This window comes from Mauremys mutica, chromosome 12 (genome assembly GCF_020497125.1).
Source record: "Mauremys mutica isolate MM-2020 ecotype Southern chromosome 12, ASM2049712v1, whole genome shotgun sequence".
Lineage (NCBI taxonomy): Eukaryota > Metazoa > Chordata > Testudines > Geoemydidae > Mauremys > Mauremys mutica.
Window position 1 is genome coordinate 79041452 of NC_059083.1, and position 22960 is coordinate 79064411.

General features: G+C 48.5%; 1 long non-coding RNA gene across 1 annotated transcript in view; it reads right to left on the bottom strand.

The window, feature by feature from the left end:
* The window catches only part of LOC123347073, a 106441-nt gene that overhangs the window by 57032 nt on the left and 26449 nt on the right, over nucleotides 1-22960 (bottom strand). The gene's annotated exons all lie outside the window — the stretch shown is intronic.

Here is a 22960-nt window from a genome sequence, read left to right on the forward strand (position 1 = left end):
TGTAAAGTCATTTAGGTGAAAAGAGGCTTCTAGCAAAGTACACCATAAAGTATAAAATTATTAGTCAATATACATTGATGGGAAGGAAATATTCTCCTCAGCAATGCATACAGAACTCCAGCTTAATGTTTAGCTTCAGATCCAACTTTGGACTCCAGTGAAGCAAGTTGGGGGCGGGAGGTCCTCAGCTGAGGCCTTGTCTACATAGGAAAGGTCACCCCAGGGCAACTAAATCAATCTAGTTATGCTGGTGCAAACCCCTAATGTAGATGCACTCAAACCTGTTTAAGCCTTGCTTAGGTCAGTAAGTCACCTAGTTAAGAGAGGCTTGAACCGGTTTAGGTGCATCTACATTAGAGGTTTACACTGGTGTAGCACAGCATTGCCATCTCTCAAGATTTGATAAAGACCCTCAGGATGTTTGGAGTTTTTCTTAAACCTCCAGCTCCCGGAATCACATGAATGTGAGAGAATCTCAGCTTGCATTTAAGGGGAAAAGAGTTTTAGCATTGGGCTTGCAGAGAAAAAGCTTTAAAATGTGACTTTAAGGGCTCTCAAAGGAGAATGTGAATAAAAAGAACCTATGATATTTGACTCATGACATTTGAATGCTGGGGAACGGCAATGCTTAAACTAGATAGAAAAGTGGTACCAGTGCAACCAAGTCAAACACAAATGAGGCCCAAGACCTTGGTGGATATCTGGCCACATCAGAAACATGCTACGTGATTTGGGCACGGTCTGATTAGCAGAGGTCCCTCGAGCCAGGTAATCTCGATCAGCCGGCAAGTTCAGGAGAGCTCCGTGTGGAGAGATTTGGAGTGGCTTTGGTCAGCCCGTCGCTTTCACAAGCACTAAAATTCCACTAAATGGTTGAAATTAAATGAAAAATGTATTATTAAACTCACTTGCCCACACAGGGATCTGAACGTATTAAGACAGACAAGCAGCCCCAGGGCAGCACACAGTGCGCGGCAAACGTTTGGAGGATTCAGGCAGCTGTTTCCACTCAACAGACAAAGACCTAGTAACTCCAGCAGCGGTAGATCAGTTGATATGAAACATGAGGAAGGATGCCCTGGAACTGAGCAAAGGTAACCCGTACTGTATATTAAAAAGGAAGGACATCGAGAGCCTGTAGCTGTCAGAGGCATTTCTGCAGCAATAGCTTTGGCAAGATAGACACAACTAATTTAGGGCTGCCTCACTGAGGTATATTAAGCTGTCAGTCTGGGTGATATGAATTTAATCACTCACGGGAGATGAAAGCTCCACTAGCCCCACTGGTGGTGGGCTGGACACACACGAGGGTAAGGGGGCTGGGTGGGGGATATGAACACGTAGTGCAATACAGCAGGAAAGCCTGTATGAACTGGAACAATCCCAGGATGTTAAGAGACGTTACCGGCTTTCTCATGCAGGTTGGGATCTTTTATCTCTGCGCGGGGCAATGAGCGATCAGAGGCCAATTATTCAGTTTGCCAGGAAGGAGCAAAGGAGGACCCGGTTAGGTTGCTGTATGCAGAGAAGAGCCCCAAGTGCAGCAGTTTAGGGCAGAGGGAGCCCAGCAATGGCTCCACGCTGGCTGTGCTCCTTTGTAGGGAAGAGGATTATCCCGCTGCATCCCCAGACACAAGACACCCTAATGCTTCCTTTGCACAGGAGGCCAGGCAGCTCAGGTCTCTCCGCTCAGAGCAGTGGCCCCCATCCCAGGTCTTGTGAGGCATTGCCACGTCGGAAAAATCAAGGGACAGCTGATCAGGCCAAGTAGATCACCTGTCCAAAGCTGGCTGCATTAGGAGGCCTAGGGGAGAAGAAGACAGACTCCTGGCTGCTAGTCCCGTGTAAAACTCAGACACGTCATTTACTGAGGGTTTTTGAAGACATGAGCCGGGGGGCATCCACACAGGTGCCGGGGTCATCATCAGAAATCGAGCCTGGGATCTCCAGCTTCAGAGTCCAGGCTGCCGTAACTTATGCCTAAGAGTCACACCAGGAGCCGTCAGCGAGCAGCAGGCCACACCAGCTGCTGGCCCTAGTGCCAGACAGAGGGACCATACGCACACAAAGCCAGCAGATCACCTGAGCATTTCCTCTGCTCACCCAGCACGGACTTACAAACCCCCATTTTGCCCTGTCCCAGGGCAAAGCCCTGAACGAGCCGAGGTTTGCTCAAAACCTTACTGGCTATTCTGGTGATGCTGCTCGGCATTTCCCTGCAAACACTTCACTTCACTTCTCCCTCCGCTGTGGTTTAGAAGAAGAGGTTTGAGAAGCTGTCAGGCCATTTACCGGGATGGCAGGAGACCCTTTTCCCTCCATCCCACCTCTCAGAGAACCGAGCTGCTCCCTTTAACCCCACTGAAACATCCCCCTTGACCGTATATCGCAGGGGTAGGCAACCTATGGCACACGTGCCAAAGGCGGCACAGGTGGATTTTCAGTGGCACTCACACTGCGTGGGTCCTGCCCACCGGTCCGGGGGTGGGGGGTCTCTGCATTTTAAATTTATTTTAAATGAAGCTTCTTAAACATTTTTAAAACCTTATTTTCTTTACATACAACAACAGTTTAGTTATATATTATAGACTTATAGAGACCTTCTAAAAACGTTAAAATGTATTACTGGCACGCGAAACCTTGAACTTCTGAAAGGTTGCTGACCCCTGGTATATCGTATCCCCGCCGCTCTGGACTCCCCACCTTTGGTATCCATTCGCTCTGCCGACTCATTGCTGTGACTGGTGCAGGAGGGCAGAGTCCGCTATCGGGTCTCTGGGAGACTGGGTGGCTCCCTTAAGATTAGCCGGAGCGCTAAACTCATGGCCAGAGGGAAGGGGCCGTTAGAAAGAGGGGGAAGAGCTCGGCCACTCATCCCTCCAGCAGAGACAAGTCTGGGGAGACCAGAGCAGGCGAAGGAAGGATAAAGAAAGAAGGGAGGTGCATGAGGACAAGTGACCAGCTCTCGTCGTCAAGCTGCCAAGGTGGCAGAAATACTTGGCTAAGATCCCTCACCAACATGAAGTCAAAACAGCTCCCGGTGTGTCTCTGAACAGACTGTGTAAATAAGGGGGAAGAAACTGGCCACAGATCCTACTTTCAAACACGTTTAGAACAAAATAATCCTTTCCATTGCTCCCCCTGCCCCTCCGCCACTGCTCCCCCCCACGCTCTTCCCCTTCAATTTTCCACCACCACAGAGGCGTCAGAAAGGCCTGTCCGTCCTCTGTCCAGGCTGCTGCAGTGACAGCCACGCTCCCCCAGCCTACCTGCCCTGCATAAGAATGAAGGCAAAGGCAGTTATACGATACCCCCACTGGGCACAGCTGGACTACAGCTCCTGCCTTCAGAGTCCCAGGAGTTACAGAAACAGAGAAGGGACTGTTCTCGGAACAAGAGATGCTGGAGAAGACCCACTGAAAATGCACAGGAGGGCTGCCAAATTAACTTCACCTCTGCTGGCGGGGAGAAATACAGTGCACCAAAGCCGCAGGCACCAGAAAAATGCCTCTCGATATTCCGACAGGCTGAGGGATGGAGGTGTTACTGGATGAGGAGTTTGGTGTTCCCATCAGCCCTCCAGGTTCTAATTTGGAAGGTCTCATCACACCTCCAATCTAAACCGCTTGCAGGGCATTCAGTGGAGCAAAGAGTTGCTTCTGAGCGGGATTTCATCACAGCTTCATGCTGTGACAGGATACTTTGACACATTACCTCATTACACTGCAATGTCACAGTATTCGGGTACAGCAGGAGGATGTCTTGTGACAGATCACAGCCTAACAGTACGCGATGACGACAGCCAGAGGCTTGCCTACTGGAACGAACTCAGAAGATGGCTCCATTCGTGTTTCTCATGATTGGAGAGGTGGGGGGGCAAAGTCTAACTTAAATTGGATTTTAAGGGGGGGGAAATCAGTAAACAGTCTGAAAAACAAAAATAAAAACCACCAATGTCAGGGCGGTGGGGGTAGGGGGAGACGACTCCTATTCATTCTTGGAATGAAACAAATCGTTCCTCCTTTTACCCTGTAGAGGGGAAGCATAAAGCTCTATAAACATCTCTCAGCAGGGGTGGGCAGGAGACCCCCATCCACATAGCAGCAGAAGGCTCTGCTCTCAAGGGCCACTGGAAAGGATTCTGCCATGGGGTGGCAGGGGGGGGGGGGAAGTCACCACACTGCCTTCCCCAGCAGCAGATTCCTTCGCTCCACTCTCCACGGTCAGCCGAGAGCCGTGCTCGTTTAACAGCCCATCGCTGTGTCCGTTCCTCATGGTTGCTGGGTCGGGGTACACGCTAAGAAGGCTCTTTAGAGACCTGTGAAGGCCAGCCCAGATTTCAGCAGACCCAGTGATTAAAACATGCTCCCCCAATTAACGAACGCAGCTGTGTCTCCACTGCCCACCCCACCCTATCCTGGCCAGTTACATAAAGCCATGAGAGCTCGTTACATAAAGCTAATTAGCAGGGTTCCACTTTCAGCATGGCAAATGGCTACACTAATCCTGGATTTGTTCTCCTAGAAACTAAATTTAATCATGCAGTGCCAGCCAGGCTGTTCACGTGTCTGGGGGCACTGAAAGCCCACTCCCCCAGTAACCAGTCATTGCAGGGGGGGAAAGACCTCGTGAGCTGCCCAGGCTGATCTGGCCCGATTGACACATATGGGTTCTTTTAATCCTCTAAAATGGCCCCAAGCAGAACCTGCCATGTAAAAATCCCAAACGAACAAACCCAAAAGAGGTTTGGGGAGGAAGGATGGTCCAGCGATTGGAACACTAGCACAGGGAACATAGGAGATCCAGGTTAAATTCCCTGCACCACTACAGACATCCTGTGTGGCCTAGGGCACGTCACCTAACCTCTGTGCCTCAGTTTCCCCTCTGTACAACCCTACCTTACAGGGGTTTGGGGAAAATAAATACCTTAGTGCAGGGGTTTTCAACTTTTTATTTCTGTGCTCCCACTCCCCAACCCACCCCCCATGCTATAAAAACTCCGTGGGCCACCTCCGTGACAACATCTGGTTTTCTGCATATAAAAGCCAGGGCCGGCATTAGGGGGTAGCAAGCAGGGCAATTGCCTGGGGCCTCATGCCACAGGGACCGCCACAAAGCTAACTTGTTCAGGCTTCGGCTTCAGCCCCGGGTGGCAGGGCTCAGGGCCCCAGGCTTCAGCGCCATGCGGCGGGGGCTTCCGCTTTCTGCCCTGTCTAATGCTGGCCCTGCTTGGTGGATCTCCTGAAACCTGCTTGCAGCTCCCAGGGGGCCCCACACTCCTGGCTGAGAACTGCTGCCTTGGAAGACTGAGGTGCTCCAATACCATGGTGATGAGGGCCATATAAAAGCCTCTTCAAGAGAGTTTTATTTCTTCAGCACATGGTGAGGGCGCTCAGCCCTGGGAAACGCAGTCAGGCTTCTGAAGGCCATTTTACACATGGGACAAAAGCAGTGCTTCTGGCTTCAATGCAAGCAACCCATCCATACCCCAGGGTCAGAGCATTAGCCCATGCTAACATGAGCAGCGCCTTCCCCAGCCATTACCATGGGACGTCTACATAATTCCCAACTCCAGACATTCAAAAAAAAATTATGAGTAAGACTCAAAAAAAACCAAACCAAACAAACAAACAAAAAAACACAAAAAAAACCCACCCACCATGAGATGTTAGGAACAGTACATTCAGTTCTCTTTTTATTTGCAGTTTGGCTTTTGCACCTCTACGTTCATGTTTTCAAGTTTAGCTTGACAACCATGAGGGCTATAAACATTTGAAAAAGAGAAAGAGGAGAAAAAGAAAAAAAAAGAAAAAGAAAGCTGAAATTCTGGTGTCTCTCCGACTCCCGGATATAGAGTTTTAAGAAAAGTCACTAAATAAAACATCACGGGAATTGGCAACACTTCTGACATGACTCCAAAAACCATAAGTTACATGTGTGGTAACTGGGGGGGAGGGGGAATAAAGATTCATCTGAGCAATCCAAAAACTTTAAGTACCCCAAAATTTGGGGGCTTACCCAGCGTATTTCAAATTCTTGGGTCTGTGAAGATGAAGAACGTGACCCAGACAGACAATGGAAATAGAAACAACACACAATTCAGACTCTTTTAGCGGTGTCTATTCATGTATCATTTGAGACTTGCAGACTTGTTTACAAGCCCGTCTTCCCCGCAAGCCCATGGCAACTCAGACACGGGAACGTCAGCCAGGGGTGGATCAGGAAGATTTCATCCCCCTGAGCATATTGGCAAGGACCTTTGTTTCCCCTCTCCACCCTGTGGAGCGCTGATGGGGTGGGTGGAGGGGCCCCCTACTTTTCCTACATCTCTGCCCTCCAACTCACTTTTCAGAACCCGTGTGCAGGAATTTTGCTGCTTATTTGGGAGTTAAAATTAAAATCCTCCACGGACCCTCTCCATGTTTTGGTGGCTGACGCATAAGGCACTGAACAGAGGTGAGAGACTGGGATCTTTGGTAGCCTGGTCACAGAACTGCTTCCAGGGTGCTGGCCCAACACCCCACAGTGTTTCATTTCCTTCCCTCGTTTCTCTGTGGTGTCTATTGAAACTCCCTGAAGGAGAATCTTTGAGCAGGCTCGAGAGGTAACCGAAACCTCAGGAAGGACAAAAGGGATCCAATAGTCAGCAACTTCAGTTCAAAACACGCCAGCCTAAGCCCTTTGCAGGTACAGAAGGTTGGGAAACAAAGGAGCTATCGGTCCAAGTTCAACGTCTGCCGCTCACACCAGAGTAGGGTGACCAGACAGCAAGAGTGAAAAATCGGGACACGGGGTGGGGGGTAATAGGACTCTATACAAGACAAAGCTCCAAATATCGAGACTGTCCTTATAAAATCGTGACTCCTGGTCACCCTACACCAGAGAGAGATTCACACAGCACCACACACCCTGCCGGCCAAAGCCAAACGAGGCGACTAGATCTTTCCAACGGATAGCAGCTCTTTGACGAGCACCGAGAGCCTGCTGAAAACCTCGCTGCTCAGGGTACAGGAAGCGGAGGTGTTTGTGGAAGGGATGCACTGTACAAAGCCGTGTTTCCTTCCACCCCAGCGTTTGCAAGCCCGTCACTCCCACTTACTCAGGGCATTCATCTCACTCGGAGCAAACCCGAGGGAACAAAAGTACTGTTCCCCAGCTTCCGAAATACAACGTGCATCACCACAGGCTTGCTGTCTTTTAGGGAACGGGGTCTGGGAGGCTCCGGGAGCACGTATCCGTTGAATTCCGCCCAGCTGCAGCAGGATTGGGGAGCAGGGGCCAGGTGTGTTTTGCTGGATGCGAAGAGTGTGTTTCACTAGATCCATGAAGACAGAGCAAGTCCCAAGGACACGACAGCAGAGGTTACAAGTGGTAAATCCCAGTCCATGGTGACAGGGCAAGGAAAAGAGCGACCCGTTCCCTTTTCAAATGAGGATGAGTGGTTCAGAGCAAGAAGAAATGGGGAGGGAGGGGGCTTATGCGGCAGTAGGGAGTAGCAAGGAGTCTACTAATGGAGGATGGAAACTGAAGAACCCCCAAGACTGCCTGCAGTTCCCGCCCTGAGCCCCACACAGAGCAGGCCCCAGAATCCTGCAGAAACCCCATGCGACTCCATTCCAAAAATCTCTCTGGACTGAATGCCACCAATTGTGTCTAATGCTGCCATGGTTCGAGAAGCTGGAAAGAGCATGTGGCTAAAAGACCCAAACCACAGTACGCAGAGGCGAGAACTAGCATGTTAAAGCCACTGCTTCATCGGATAGGATTCCACATGTATTCCCCCTTCTGGAGAGCACGGGGCCGGGGTTAGGTCTCTTGAGTTTAAGATAATTCCAAGGGTAGCTTGGCACTCGGGGAACTGAAGTCTGTACTTAACTGCATACTATTGCAGTGGGGACATGAAACAGGCTTTGCATTAGCAGCTATGTGATCATTGTGCAGGATGCAGTCTCAGGATTTCAATGTTTACACACTTTCCTCTAGACAAATTTAATTTTCCGCCCCCTTCTGCACAAAGGTGAAGCAACAAGCAAGGGCAGATGCAGTCAAGTAAGATCCAGCCTTCTAGAGCTCTGTGCACAACTGCCAGTTCTGCAATAATTTTAAGTGTACTATCTTGCCCATGGCAGCCTCGGAGAAATTGGCCTCCCCAATGCATAAGGTAAAGAGCATCCAAAATGATATATTTGGAGATCTTTGGTGCTCCTGGACTTTCCACTTGAGGACTTCACTTCTGGCTCAACGAAGTTGGCTTTTGGGGACAGCCTTAAATAAAACATTAATCCAGCATTTGTATAGTACTTATCTCAAAAGGACTCCAGAGCACTTTAGAAATGTACCACCCCCCTGCCTGGGCTGCCTGTGTGGCCTGAATCCTTAACTGCTGTATTTAAGGTGTAAGTCCTGACCACCTGAGCTAATACACTAGGTCCATTAGCTTAGAAGCAGTAGCAGACTTACAGAGCTTCCTTATGTGATCCAACCACTAAAGGAAGACAAAAAGATACGAGACTGATCTTCACAATCACTGAAATGCAGCTACCTCTGGTGAGGAACACAGCAGTCAGTGAGGGAAGCATGCAGTATCCTTTCCTCAACCTTCTGAAAACGCAACAAAATAACTACGCTGCTATCTCTCCGCCATCCTCCCTGTAAATCATTCTTATCAGGCCGATGCACAACAAATGAGCAATAAAAAGGAAGGCTGGACTGAGTAGCTTATATAACTGCTAAATGACAGCTGTACTCCACCACTGTTGGCTTCCCTGAGCCTACTAGAGATATGGGCCGGCTTGCTTTCATCCTAAGAGATTGTATATAAGCAATAAACCCGAGCCATGGCTTAGCAGGTCATTCCACTCAGCGGAGTAACTTTATTAAAAAAAAAAATAATAAATAAAATAAAAAAAGGCCCATGGGATTCCACATGTGTCATTCAGCAACTGTTTTCCAAACTACCAACTCTGGCAACTGAAGCTGGGATCCGAAAGTCAAGTCTCTTCTTCTGCATAATCTCTGTTAATCCTCTACTAACCAACGTCTATGTTGTGCAGAGCTAGGGTGCAATCCACTTGGAGACTCCGGACACCTTTCAGAGGTGAGCCACAAGTTAAAGGAACCCAGGCTGCATCTCCGGTACGCTCATGGCAGGCTGCCCGGCAGCTGAGAGAGGCAGAGTTCAGCCATCCTGGACAAGTTATGTAAGAGTTTCACGCAGGTGTCAGAGCTGCCTGCCCCATTTATTGCTCTTTCACTGCTGCCTGGAGATAAGGAGAGGGGTGAAGGGCTGTCGCAAGTCACCAGCTGAGCCAGATTTGCTAGTCCTGGCAGTTTCCATTCAGAAAATCAGATTGCCTGGAGATCTCCAGGCAAACCACACCTCACGCTTGGGGAGCCAGTTAAGCAGCTGGTGCTAACTATGGTCTCCATGAGTTAGGAACTCACCTGGGCCCCATTCAATCCAAGGAGAATGTATATAGACAGGACAAGCTATGCGAGATGGATAGAGCCTCAGTTCTCTGCTCCGGGTGGCTACGATCCACCCAGCCAGGGCTACGCACTGCCTCTGAGATTTCATCCTCTGTCCACTTGCCATTACTGTCCATTGATTTGGTAGCAGGTTGCTACAGTCCATAGCCCTCCACTATCTCTTCGCTTTCTTCCAGGGTCCAGCACAGTCCTTCCATCCACGCTCAATAGATACCCCTCATGCCCTAGTCAAGTCAGCTAGGGGTTTTAAAGAGATTGGCTAAGACACTTCCCTAACAACCAGAACCTGCCCTTGAGAGGAGCACTCTAGGAGGGAACTGAGGCACTGAAAAAGTATACAGTTAACTAGGCCTCTGGACCCATCACTGGTAGATTAATCTTGCAACAGGGAGGAGGGGAAGGCTGCACACCCCAATGTGGAAATGCTCTGTAGCAACATTCTGCACCTCTTCTATATTACAGGAGGTTAGTTGCCAGGTGGGGCAACGGTGATGACCTCATGATCTAGCATCTCACTGAGGTCTGTGTCTCTAATGCCAAGTTTAGTCCCCACGGTCCTAGTCACCTGCTCTTTCTAGGGCAGGAGCTGCCCATGTCCTTAGTCTAAAGGGAGCAAACATTTGGTTCTCTCTCCTTGGCAAACAACCATGGCATTGAGTGACGGCACTCAGACAAGATTTAATTACTTGGATCGGGGGAAGGAGGAGGAGGTAGTTTGGGAGAGAAAAAGGCAGGAGTGGGGAGATGGAAACTGCAGGGGAAATTCCATAAGGGGAGATGAAATGGAGCTGCAAAGCAATCCTGACAGGTTAACAGACAGGTAATTTTCCCCAGCAGTGGGAACCAGGTTAGCTCCCAGTGCAGCCAGCATGAAGGCCGAGAGCCCCATCAGAAATCGCGAAGGGGAGAGCTCAGCACGAATCACCAGCACTGGGAGTCTTGCTCACTTGGCCACGAGCCTCCCCAAGGCTTTCACCTACAAAACTCACCACCAGGACTCAGATCCCCACCAGCCTCTAGCCCAACCAAGTGGCCAATTCAACAAGAGCACATGATTCACAGTGGTCAGGCGGAGCCCTAGGTGCTAACCCCAGCGCTGACACCCAGGGGTGCTGGAACCATTTCCACAGTGGAGGTGCTGAGAACCAAACTGTAAACCCTGGATATGATGGAAACCAGGTAGGGTGACCAGACGTCCCGATATGTAGGTGTTTGTCCCGCGTCCTGACCAATCTTCGGTCGGGACGCAATTTGTCCTGATATTTCGTTCCGCCAGCAGCACTCACCTTTATCAATCTTTTACTGCTCCGCCGGCAGCACTTGCCTCCCCGCACCCCCTCGCTGCTCCGCCGGCAGCACTCGGCTTTTTTTTTTTGCTCTGCCAGCGGACACACACCCCCCCCCGGCCCCATGTGTCCCAATATTGTCTCCCTCTCATCTGGTCACCCTAAAACCAAGCCAATGGGTGCAGCAGCACCCCCAGTTCCAGCACCTCTACTGACACCCATTCTCTGCAAGACTTAAACCATTGCCACTGCAAGTTCCTTGGGGCACAGGCCTTTTCCTTCCCACATCTGTAGAGCATCAAGCACAAACTGGTGCCAGTTAAACAAATTAGCCTCCCTGCACTTCAGCTTACTCATCTAAGAGGTGGTTCTGGTTATAAAACTGCTCATCCTTGTCGGGCTGCTGGGAGGCAGCTTATTGATGGTAAGGAAGTGCTGGAAAGTCCTCATACAACAGACACTAGATACAATGGGTGCGAGGCATCAGGGACAGTCACACTTCACACGGAGATTTACCAAATGCTCACTCCGGTTTATAAGCATGGTACAGACAGAGTCGAACGTGTTCTATAGCTAGTTAGAATCACATCAGTAAAAGGGGTTGGGGATTGTTCCAGTCCCACAGATTGCTTTTATCCACCGACAAACATCCGAGTACCCATTTATTATAAGCTTCTAATAATAATTTATTAACCCTTTGTAAACTATTTACGAACGTATGCCCTGAACAGACCATTATTACTGATCAGTTCGTGTGGCGACCACAGCGTTAGAAAGCCAAGAGCAATCCGATTCTCTAAAACAATTCAGAAAGTAGCGACCAAAACCACCACCGTTCTATTGGCCTCCTGGATCCCCCAGGCTCGATTACCAAGCGTTGTTTAGAGTTTGCAGCATTGCGGTCGCTGTATTGGTCCCAGGATATTAGAAAACTATTCTGAGGACAGATTGTATATTTTAGAGTTATTTGGGGGGAGGGGGAGAATCGCTCTCTTTTCTTTTAAACCAGAGTGAGTGACACCTGTCAGCTCTCGTCCCGTGTCTCCTGCATGGTGCTTGAAAACACACATGGATGAGTGTCTGGGCAAAGCAATCACACACTGAATATTCAGCTTCTGAAACCCTTGTGTCTGTCGCTCAGAACCATAAAACAATTCCTGGAGATATCAATGCCCAGACTTAACCCCGTATTTCCTGTAAACCGGAAATTCCCAGTACTACACAGAGCCAGGCCGCATTTCATGTTTTCTGCTGCTCCCCAGACTCAGCGCCACTTGGTTTTGTAGAGCGACCTCACCCGATACGCTGCTCTCCAATAGTCTGTGGATAACATGTAGCCCCCTAGGACATCTTTTGCCACTAGCTGTAACAAAATGCCTATTGAAAAATGAACTGTGAAACAACTTCAGGCCACGGCATTTTGTTGGTTGGATCATAAAACACAATTGTTCTGGGCTTCATATGGGCTCATAGGAACAGAGGGGAGAGAGACATTGTTGCTCCTGCAGAAGGGAGCTGGGTTTAAAGAATGGTTTGCTAGGGCACAATTGCACTTGAGAGGTGAAAGCTCACAGGGACAGTGGGAAAATCATCCATAAAAAGACAGGCCTCAAACACCATCCTTCGTAAATCCACACAGTTGCGTCACTTTAAACTGCACCTCAGGCAACTGGCACAAGAAGCCTCACGGAGCAAGTTTCAGACGACAGAGAAACCACCCCAGTTTTATAGGCATCTGGATGAGTCAAGGCCGGTGATGGGAAGTTAGTTCAAAGGTGCGGTCTTCGTCTTTACCTTTGTTGCCAACACAGCCACCCTAATTCAAGGTGTGCTCTCACACCCGGAGAAACGAACACACACAAAACCTCACCAACTGTAGCCTGACCAGCATGACCCGACCTGGAGACCAAATATTGTCTCAACAGGAGCTACTAGCCTCATTGCCATGACTGAAGGCAGAGGAATGATTGCAAGACAATTTCTGACCAGTTTTGTTGTTCAAATTATTTCACTGGAACATTTCAAAGAATTTGTTCCTGGTTTCATGGTTCTCCCTGCTCTCCCTTCTTGGGGGGTTGTGGGGGGGGGGGGGGGAGGGTGAAAGAAAAAGACTGGAGAAGGGGACACAAACCAATCAAAGAAAGTTCTTTTTTGATTCTATTTTTAAAAAGTTTCTCTATTTTTTTTTTGAATAAAATGAAATACTTCAGGAAGTTTTTCTGAACCAAAATAACCCCCCACCCTTATTTTATTCTTCTTTTCTTTTTCTCCAATAAATAAAATAAACATAAATAAAATAATAATAATAATCTCATTTTCCAGCCATCCCCACTGGGACTTCTTATCCAGCTGTATTGCTAGTTCTGTCAACCTGGGTGATGGAGATTGGGGTCCATTTGTCACCACCTGGCTCAGGTAGTTTTGAGGAGAACCAGATGCACCGTCCCTTGCTGGGTTAACAGGAAGGGGTTCCCAGTTACAGAGGAGTGATTTAAAGGTACCTTCAGGGCGGTGAGCATAAAACATCTGTATCAGACTCTGGGTTGGACCAGTAGTACTAGCACCATATGGCATGACATGTGCACTGACTTCTTATCTCCACGAGGGCTAGTCCCAATATTCCCAGCTGGAAAACTTACAATAAAACCAAATTTAAAATGAAGCAGGAGTGCAAAAGCTACAATTAGATGATAAAACACAAAACAGCAATAAGCAGGTGTCTTGTACCGACAAGGATGGAGGTCACTCAGACATGCTATAAGCAATACGAAAGCACCATAGCCCGCTTCCTTTGCTTTACAGGTCCTGCATAGTTTGCCTTGAAACGACATGTTTTACTAGAGATTGTAGGGCGGAAGGGAACCTGCTCTTAAATGCAGTCATAAATTTGCCTGAACTTTGTTTTCAAACATTTGTTGGGTTATTTCTCCCCTACACCCCCTCAATAAAGACAGGATTTATGGCTTGTCAGAGGAGTCGCTTTGCAAGCAGGAGGGAAAGAAAAGAAAAAGCCCTCGGGACAGTAAGATTTGCCAGGTAAAAAAGTCTATGAGAAAATAAACAGTGCTCTGAAAAAAGGTGTCTTAATATTTTAAAACTGATGCACTGGGCTGCACCAGAGAGAATCCCAGCCACCCAAGGCAGAGAGAGCCATTAAATATCACTCCACATAGAGCACTCATGTGCATCATTTGCCCTTTGCAAGTTTCTCTCCTCCTCCATCCTGTCTGGCCTAGTAAAATGTCCTTCCCCCTCCAGCTGGCATTTCCCACCCCTTCGCTCCTTTTATTTTCATCCTAGTCTAGATGACAACAATCTTCCCGGGGGCGCATCTGAGCTGGGTTTGTGGTTACGGCACTGGCCAGCTGCTCAGGACACCTAGGCTCAATAACCTGTTCCACTGCAGGTTTCCTACATGGCCATCGGCAAGTGATTCGAAAGTCCGGCCTTTAGTTGCTTGTGAAGAATCCCACCCGTAATCATTTTGTGCATTAGGATTGTCCCCTGGTTCCAAATGAGGAAACTCCCTCCCTGCCCCAGAAAAATACTGCAAAGGCAACCTCAGTCTTTGGAAGGTGATGGGAGCCTCAGAAGTAGACAGATAAGCCCAGGGCACCTTTTTAGTGCACTGCGAGTAATATGCCCATGCGGCTACTTCAGCAGTGCCTTTCATGGGGATCCCTGATATTGCAGGCCCAGATACTCCGGGGTATTTAGGTGTCTATCTCCCACTGATTTTAAATCGGAGCCAAGCACCTAAATACCTTTGAGGATCTGGACTCAGTACTTGCAAGAGCTCTGCTTTATTCAGTGTCTGGTTCCACTTCACTGTGCATAATATCCCACCGGGCACCAGGCCCGCACTCCATCTGGGAAGTTGCTCTTAAAGGCACAGTGCCCCAGTACCACACTTTTCATTTCGGGAGTCTCAGAGCACTTTGCCACACTACACAAGGAGCCTCAAGCCACTGCCATCCCTACGAAAGGAGCAATTTTATTGTCTTCCCATCTTACAGACAAATAAAATGGGTTGCAATTGATCCCTGTGCCGAGGGCCAGCCAAGGGCTTTGGTACCATTTACGCACTCAGCATAGCAAACCCTTCTGCACAGGAGTCAGTTGCTTCCAGAGAGACCTGCTAATTTTTCAAGGCCAGAACGTGCAAGGAAGAGAACCCAGACACTAACTTGGACTCCCGTATTTTAGCCACTATACCATGCAGCTGGCAAGTTGGAATGCAGCTGGCAGACTCAGCCTGCTACACACTGGGGCAAAGCTACTGGAGACAAACACCAGCATGTTATGGTAGCTGCTGCCTGCAAGGACTATAAATGTTTTGTATTTAAAAAAAAAAAAAAAAAACTTTTCATGGCTCATTTGCCACAAAAAATAGAAGGAGCAAACTCCAGCTTTCACTGCAAGCTGTTTGTTTCTATTTACCTAGAAATCAACATACGCCTGTTGAAATGGATCTCACCACCTGGCAAGAAGGGAAAGTTACCCGCTCGGCCTCATTGGGCAAAGCAGGTAACTGAGAGACAGCACCACATTTCCCAGTCAAATCAACCTTCGCTCTTTAGGCAGCGTATTCCTGTGCTCTGGAGCGCCCCAGCCGCCATGGTAAAGGGTAGGTATGTTCTAGTCTCCCGAGGTTCTGCTGTGCCACAGACTTCCTGGGTAACCTTGGGCTCTGTAACTCTTTTCTCCCCACTGGTCAAAGGAGACTAAAAGCTAAAAAGTATCATTTACCTGCCTGCCAGGGGAGGGGTGACAGAGCCAGAGAGACAGCGATACTTTTACAAAGGGCTTTGAAACCATGGCAGAGAAAGTGTATGTGGGGGAGAGACAGTATTAGAGCTGGTTTTACTGTGAAGAAATTCAGGCTGAGTCATGGAGTTGCAGCGCTTTGTTCCCAGATTCAGGGAGAGTATTACAGATACCCAACTTGTTCCTGGAAAGGGATTAAAAGCTGGCCCCCAAGAGGGACTGGATGACTCAGCGAGTTGGTCATGGGGCACAGAACCTTTCATCTCAAGGTTACCATCCAGCCTCCAAACCAATCCACCCAGGCTGGCAGTGTTGGGGTGGAGGGGAAAACCATCCAGCTGCAATTTAGGAGCCTAGCTAGGTAAGATCATGCGTAGGAAAGCTGTCACCTCCATGCAGATGATACCATTTCACTGGTGCGGCCAAACAGTTGTGCACACAAAAAAAAAAAAAAAACGTGCACAGGTTCTTTTTTGGGGGAAAAAAAATAAAAAATAAAAATAAAACCACCAGGCCCTAAAAGCAGATTTCCCCCATGTTGAGAGGGCAGGAGTTTTCCTTGCCTTTTAAGTCACTCTCCTCTCTCCCTCCCGCGCCCACTCGCTCTGTGATATTTATTATCGCTAGTTATTTCATATTCTCGGGCACACAATGTAAGAACAAAAAAACTGACACTGTTGCAGATTACAGCCCGGTCACAGAAGGGATATGGGGAAAGCTTTGCCCTGCACGATAATAATAATGAAAAAAAAAAAAAAGTCAGGGCTAGAGTAATTAAGTCAGAGAACTGCAGGGCTGGAAGGGACCCCGAGAGGTCGTCAACTCCTGCCCCCTATCCTGAGGCAGCACCACATAAACCTAGACCATCCCTGGCAGGTGCTTGACTAACCTTAAAAACATCCTATGATTCACCCCTTAGCCACCACCTCTCTCAGTCTATTCCAGAGCTTAACTACCCTAGTACTTAGGTTACATAATAGGAAAAACTTTCTATGTCCCCCTTGCTGCAGATTAAGCCCATTACTTCTCCTCCTATCACGGAGAACAATAGATCACAGTCCTCTTTAGAGCCGCCCTTCACGTATTTGAAGACTGTTGTCAGTCCCTCCTCAGTCGTCTTGTCTCCAGACTAAACACATCCAGTCTTTTTAACCTTTCCTGATAAAACAGTTTATCCTGACCTATCACTTTAGTTGCTCTCCTCTGGAATCGCTCCAATTTGTCCACATCATTCCCAAAGTGTGGCACCCAGAACTGGAGACAATACTCCAGCTGAGGTCTCACCCACTGCTGAGTAGAGTGGGACAAATACCTCCCTTAACTTACATACAACACTTCCGTTAATACACTCCAGAATGATAGCAGCCTTTTATGCAATGGCATCACGTTGACAAGACATATTCAATTTGTGATACACGATAACCCCCAGATCCTTTTCAGCCGCACTACCGCCTCGCCAGTTAATCCCCATTTTGTAGTTGTACATTTGGTTTTTAATTCCTACGTGTAGTACTTTTTGCTTGTCTTCATTGAATCTCATCTTGTTAATTTCAGACCAATTCTCTAATTTGTCAAGGCCAGCTGAATTCTAATCCGGCCTTCTGGAGTGCTTGCAACTCCCTCCCAGCTTGGTGGCATCTGAAAACTGTATTAGCATAGTCTCCCCTCCATTATCCAAATCATTAATGAATAGTACTAGACCAACACTGATCCCTGCAGGACCCCACTAGGTATGTCCACCCCGTTTGACAGCAAACCATTGATAACTACTCTGAGTTTGGTCTTTCAACTAGTTGTGTGCCCACCTTATAGATCACATTTCTCTAGTCTGTTTTGAGAACGTCTTGTGGGACTGTGTCAAAAGCCTCATTAAAATCACAACAGATCAGGTCTACTGCTTCCCCCCAATCCTCTCTAGCCTCACTCAGTGCTAGCGTGGGTCTGCCTGGACGGGCCAGCCAGATTGCAACGTATCCATTGTAGAACTCAAAGACGGTCTTGTGGTTTGGGCACTGGACTAGAACTAAGGGTTTCACTCCTGGCTAGGCCACAAGTTCTGTATGACCTTGGGCAGCCCTGTGTCTCTGTGCTTTGCTGTCCCAGCAGTAAAATGGAGATACTACAACTCCCCGCTCAACACACACACACCCCTTTTCTTGTCCAGCTGCCATCGTAAGCTGTTTGAGGGAGGATCCGTCTCATGCTGTGTATTGAGACAGCGTCTACTGCAGTGAGGCCCTGAAGCCTTCAGACCCTACTGTTGGACTAAAACAGCGTCAATGCACAGAAACGTTCCATTTCCGCAGTCCATTTTCCCAGCTCTACGTAGAGCACGTTATACGAGTTCCACTGCACAGGGCTGTGTCTGCCCTCGCTCCCGTTAAACAATCCACGTGGCTGCACCAGCGGCGACCTCTAAGCGTCGGCGAGAGCATGCAGGATCTCGGCTGGACCGAGTGAGCTGGAATTTGACTGGGAAATAACGTGATGTTGAATCCCAGTTAACAGCTTTGCGGAGTGAAGCTAAGCAGGCATCACTCTCTCCATTCCTGTAATGCAGCTGGAGCCATTTCAGAATGGGGGTGGGAGGGGGAAGGGGCAGAAATATATATTTTCATATGCAGATGTGAGTGAAAACCAACAAAAGAACGGCACGTAACGGTGGCTGGCATTAGCTCCCATGATCAGGCGGTAGCTGGGATTTTGCTCAAACCCAGTTACGGTCCTGTCTGTGCTTAGCTGCACCGATTGCTGAACTGGGCCATTCCCAAGCACTGGGGAAAGCCTGAGAGGGGAGAAAATTGAGAAGCTAAATGGCAACAAGTAAGGGAAAAATAAAAGCTTTAGACACGATGCCAACAGGGTTCAGAAAACAAGTAGCAAAGCAGGGAGTTTGGGGCTAGAACACAGAAAATAAACTTTCAAAAAATCCAAGAAGCCAAATATGGCAAAGGACGAAACATGAAACTGATCAGCAGGAGGAATGAATAAGGGGAAGCAAGAAAAGTGTGAATGGGGCAGAGATGTGGGGGAAAGAAGGGGAGGATCTGCAAGAAATGAAAGCTACACCCTGTTCTGGAAGCCTGCTGGCCTGTGCACTGGCCACCTCACAAATACTAATTTTAAAAAAAAGCAAACAATTAAAGGAAAGTCTCTTGGCAGGGTTTCTCCTGGAGCCTGGGGCTGGCTTTGTTTATGGGCTGGAGGAAGTGGTAACCGCTCCTGTTTGTTCTTCTAAAGAGAAAGCTTCAGTGTTTTCATGGCTCTGTTTGAAGCCCTGGAGATTTTGCCTTCGGTGAATCAGAATTGCACCACTGCAGATTCACCCCCAAGCTCTCTGTTGGGCCCCTTTCTCCCTCGGGAAAGAGGAAATGGAGCAAGAAGCAGGTATTTCTGTTCCTAGAAAATATCAATCAAGAGCATTTCATAAGCCAGAAGGACGCACTGTAGCTCCCACTACACACAAGACCAGCTGGGCAGAATCTTTCCAGGGAAGGGTAAATACATTAAAGTAAACTCCACTGCAATATCAAGCCACGTGATGGAGAGCACGGTAGGCTCAGATACAGAGCAATGGACCGACTTTCCAGCTGAGGACTGAAGTCAATGAAAACGGAGTGGTAGTTATTTGCATTCAAGTGGCACCTAGCCAAGATCTGTCCCCACTGGGCTAGGCACTGTACAAATATACAAACCTGGTCTACATACAGAAGTTGCATTGATTTAACTTAAAGGTGCGATTTTGAACTGATCTAGTTAAACCCAGCTGCGAAAATCCAGTGTGAACATTCTTATTTCGGTCTTCAAGTGGCTTATTGCAGTTCAGTTTCAGCCAGGTCCTAAATAACGGTTTAAGCATCCTGTTGCTTTGAATTGGGTTCAAAGACCCACTTGCTTGTAGACAAGTTCAAAGGAGGAGACTGTTGCTCATAGCAGAGGCTATCGAAATAGAAAAGACATGTGGTGGTCGGGGAAACTGAGGCACAAAGGGCTGAATTGATTTGCCCAAGGTCAGTGACAGAGCCGGGACTAGAACCTGGCTCAGTCTATTGCCCTCCCCACTGGCCCATAGTCCCTTTGAGATGTCGATGTTGTTTTGAAGAGAATCACATCCCCACAAGACACGGGTAGGTAAGTGAGCCTATCACAAGAGGTCAGCTGTTGCAATCCTTTAAACATCCCCTCTGGGTCTGCAAAGCAGTCAGCCCCTTCCTCCATCCCTCCGGGTCTGCAAAGCAGTCAGCCCCTTCCTCCATCCACCCAGCGGGCAAGTCCCAGCTCGAGACAAACAAGAGAACAGCAGCATGGTGGCAGGAAGGAACTTTCATTCTAGTGTCCAACTTTAAAACAAAGCAAACACATTCTCCAGTTTCATTCCAACTATTCCAGGTTTATCGCTACAGAGCGGGAACAAAATCACCATGGAAACCCAGCTCCCGGGTTTGGTAGCACCTCTGGAATTTGTATATGTAATTTACAAGTGCAATCAGCTAAGAATATCAACAAGACAGACCGTACAGTGAAGCCTTTCAGTATGAATGGCACCTATTGAGCTTTCCCTCGGTTCTGCTCTTCGGAAGCCAAAGTCCAGAGGCCGGATTCTGTCTCCAGTAGAACTCGGTGACGTTACTCTAGATTTACCAAGATCAGAATTTGGCCTTTTCCTCTGTTTAACTAGCAAGAAGGGGTGGACGGGACTATCACAAGCCTCTGTGTACGAAGATCTGAGAGTACGAGTCAAAATCTGCTGTCTTGTCACAGGAGCCAGGAATTTTAGATTTTTAAAAAATGTTTCGTCTTAAAAACTAACCATCCGGTTTGGCTGGAGATAGGGTGACCAGATCGCAAGTGTGAAAAAACGGGATGGGGGGAGGGTAATCAGGGCTCTCTCTTCTATGAGCGCCTAATATCGGAACTTTGCCTATAAAATCGGGACATCTGGTCACCCGAACTGGAGAGTTTGTTTTCTACAGTAATGGGCAAGAGGACGTCTCCAAATTAAGGAGACAGCTCACATGTTAGACTGACGGGAACTGGAGTTATTTCCAGTTCAGAATTTCCCTGTGGCATGTGGCCTCTATTCCAAACACCCAACTGCCTCTATCCTGCAAGGAGCTCGGAGAGGCAGAGTAGCGTAGGGGCTACTAACGAGCCGGGTGAAGCAAGGCCAGCTCCCTCTGGTTTGCTTCCACTGGGCAAGACTCTCTGGAGGGGGCAGAGGGAGGGACACTAGTTCAGTCACTGCCCTGGAAGGAGCCTTTAGAAGTCCTGTCACCAGGAAAGTTGCCACATTTCCGCTTTTCATTGGACTGTCAGCAACAGACAGGCTGATTCATCCAGCGGCAATTCAGCCACCTCTAGACAAAAAGGAGTGTGGCTGTGGGAGTGGGGGGGGAAGAGCAGAGACCACTGCACCCCCCCTCAGCTTTGCTTAAGGAGGAAGGTTTGGGGAGGGCTTGGGAAGCAGAGGAGGAGATCCCCAAACACATGCTTCTGGGAGTGAGGCCCAAAAAAACCCTGTGTCTGTCACCCAGCACTGGCACTGTTGTGCGTATGGCATAGCTGTGTGTGTGAGCGACACACACACACACACACACACACGATCCGTGCTCCTGTTCTAGCATATTCTATACAGCAGACAGCTACTACACAACCACACGTGGCCACAGGTGCTGCCACACCCCCTGGCTTGAAGTAGTAGCGACCCAAATACATGGTTTCCACCTTCAACATCCTCACTATAACAATCGTTCCAACCCCACTGCACATGGCAGGGACCAACTCCCCAGCAAATCCCTCTTGAACATCTTCCCTTACACCTCACGTCGGGCCCAGGCTGCCTCACGCTGTGTCCCCAAGTCCCCACATCACAAATCAGAGGCCCCTTTGCTGTAAGTCAGACCATTGGTACCTGGAGCTGATATTTGCCAACTGGCTGACGCAGCTTCCATGCAGAACCTAGACCCACAGGGCTGGAAGGGACCCGAAGAGGTGATCTAGTCCACCCCCCTGCGCTGGGGCAGGATTCAAGAGGAAAGACCCCACCCACTTGCCTACCTGGACGGCTGCATGTGTCAAATCTAAGAGTCAGTGCATGTTTGTCTGGCTTAAAATAGGCCAGATTTCCACTTGTGTTAAAGAACCAAACTACAGCTAAATAGACAATTCACCAGTTGCACCCGGGTGTAAAAACAGGGCCACCCAGAGGATTCAGGGGACCTGGGGCAAAGCAGGGTAGCTGCAGCGCTACCCGGCGGTGGTCGGGGTCTTCGGCGGCAGGAGGCCCTTCAGTCACTCCTTGTCTTCAGCAGCACCGAAGGACCCCTGCCGCCGAAATGCCACCGAAGACCCGGACCACCGCCAGGCCAGGGCTCACGGGGCAAATCACCCCACTTGCCCCACCCCCCACCACCCGGGTGGCCCTGGTAAAAAATGACAGTCACAGAGCAAAGGCCAAACCTGAGTAAGTGTCCATTAAGAGAACGACACGCAGATAACGGCGCAAGATGGAAACAACGTGATTCACTAGCAAAAGCCATCTAGCGAGAGGGAACAAGCCATGGAATGGCTGCTGGTAACTGGACAGAACTGAAGGCTGGAAACTTCAGCCAAAGCCGCTGGTCACTGTTAACTGGGACCAAAGCTGGATCTACGACAAGGGACCGTGCCCCCAAAACACCCAGTTGCACAGACTGGCACCTAGGCTGAATGCTCAATGTTCTGCAAACCAGATTTCCACAGCAGCCTGAAACGCAAGACAAAAAGGAGCCATGGAGCAACACTGCCATCAAGTGGCTATTCTGTAGAACAACTAGGTTCTGACATGGCTTATGACTACAGCCCACAAAAAGCTTATGCTCAAATAAATGTATTAGTCTCTAAGGTGCCACAAGGACTCCTGTTTGTTGCGGATACAGACTAACATCGCTGCTACTCTGAAACCTGTCATTACTGGGAAATTTCTCCTTCCACCCAAAAATGAATGAAGAAAAACAAAAGTTAGCCAGCCCTGGACATTTCCAGAAAGGGACAATTTTAAGATATTCAGTTCAGGGGATAGATTTGCAGGATGCACACAATTCAATATGCCATGTTTCCAGCTGATACTTAGAAATTATTATAAAATATCAAATATAATTTTGTTTCTTAATCCATTATAACCTTAACATCTGCAGCCATTAAACAAACAATACTAGTAATGGATTAAAAAAAATTCTTTCCTGTTAGCACAAACCTGTATGCATACAATAAAGATTGCTTGAAAGTAATATCCATTTCAATTCATAGGACATTCCAAAACAAACAAACAAAAAGATTAGGTCCAGATCACGTCAGTACAAAAAGACCAAATGCCTCAAGAAAAGTTTCTATATCACAGGCTCAGTGTACTGGGCAAAGTAAGCAGCGTCCCATCACAC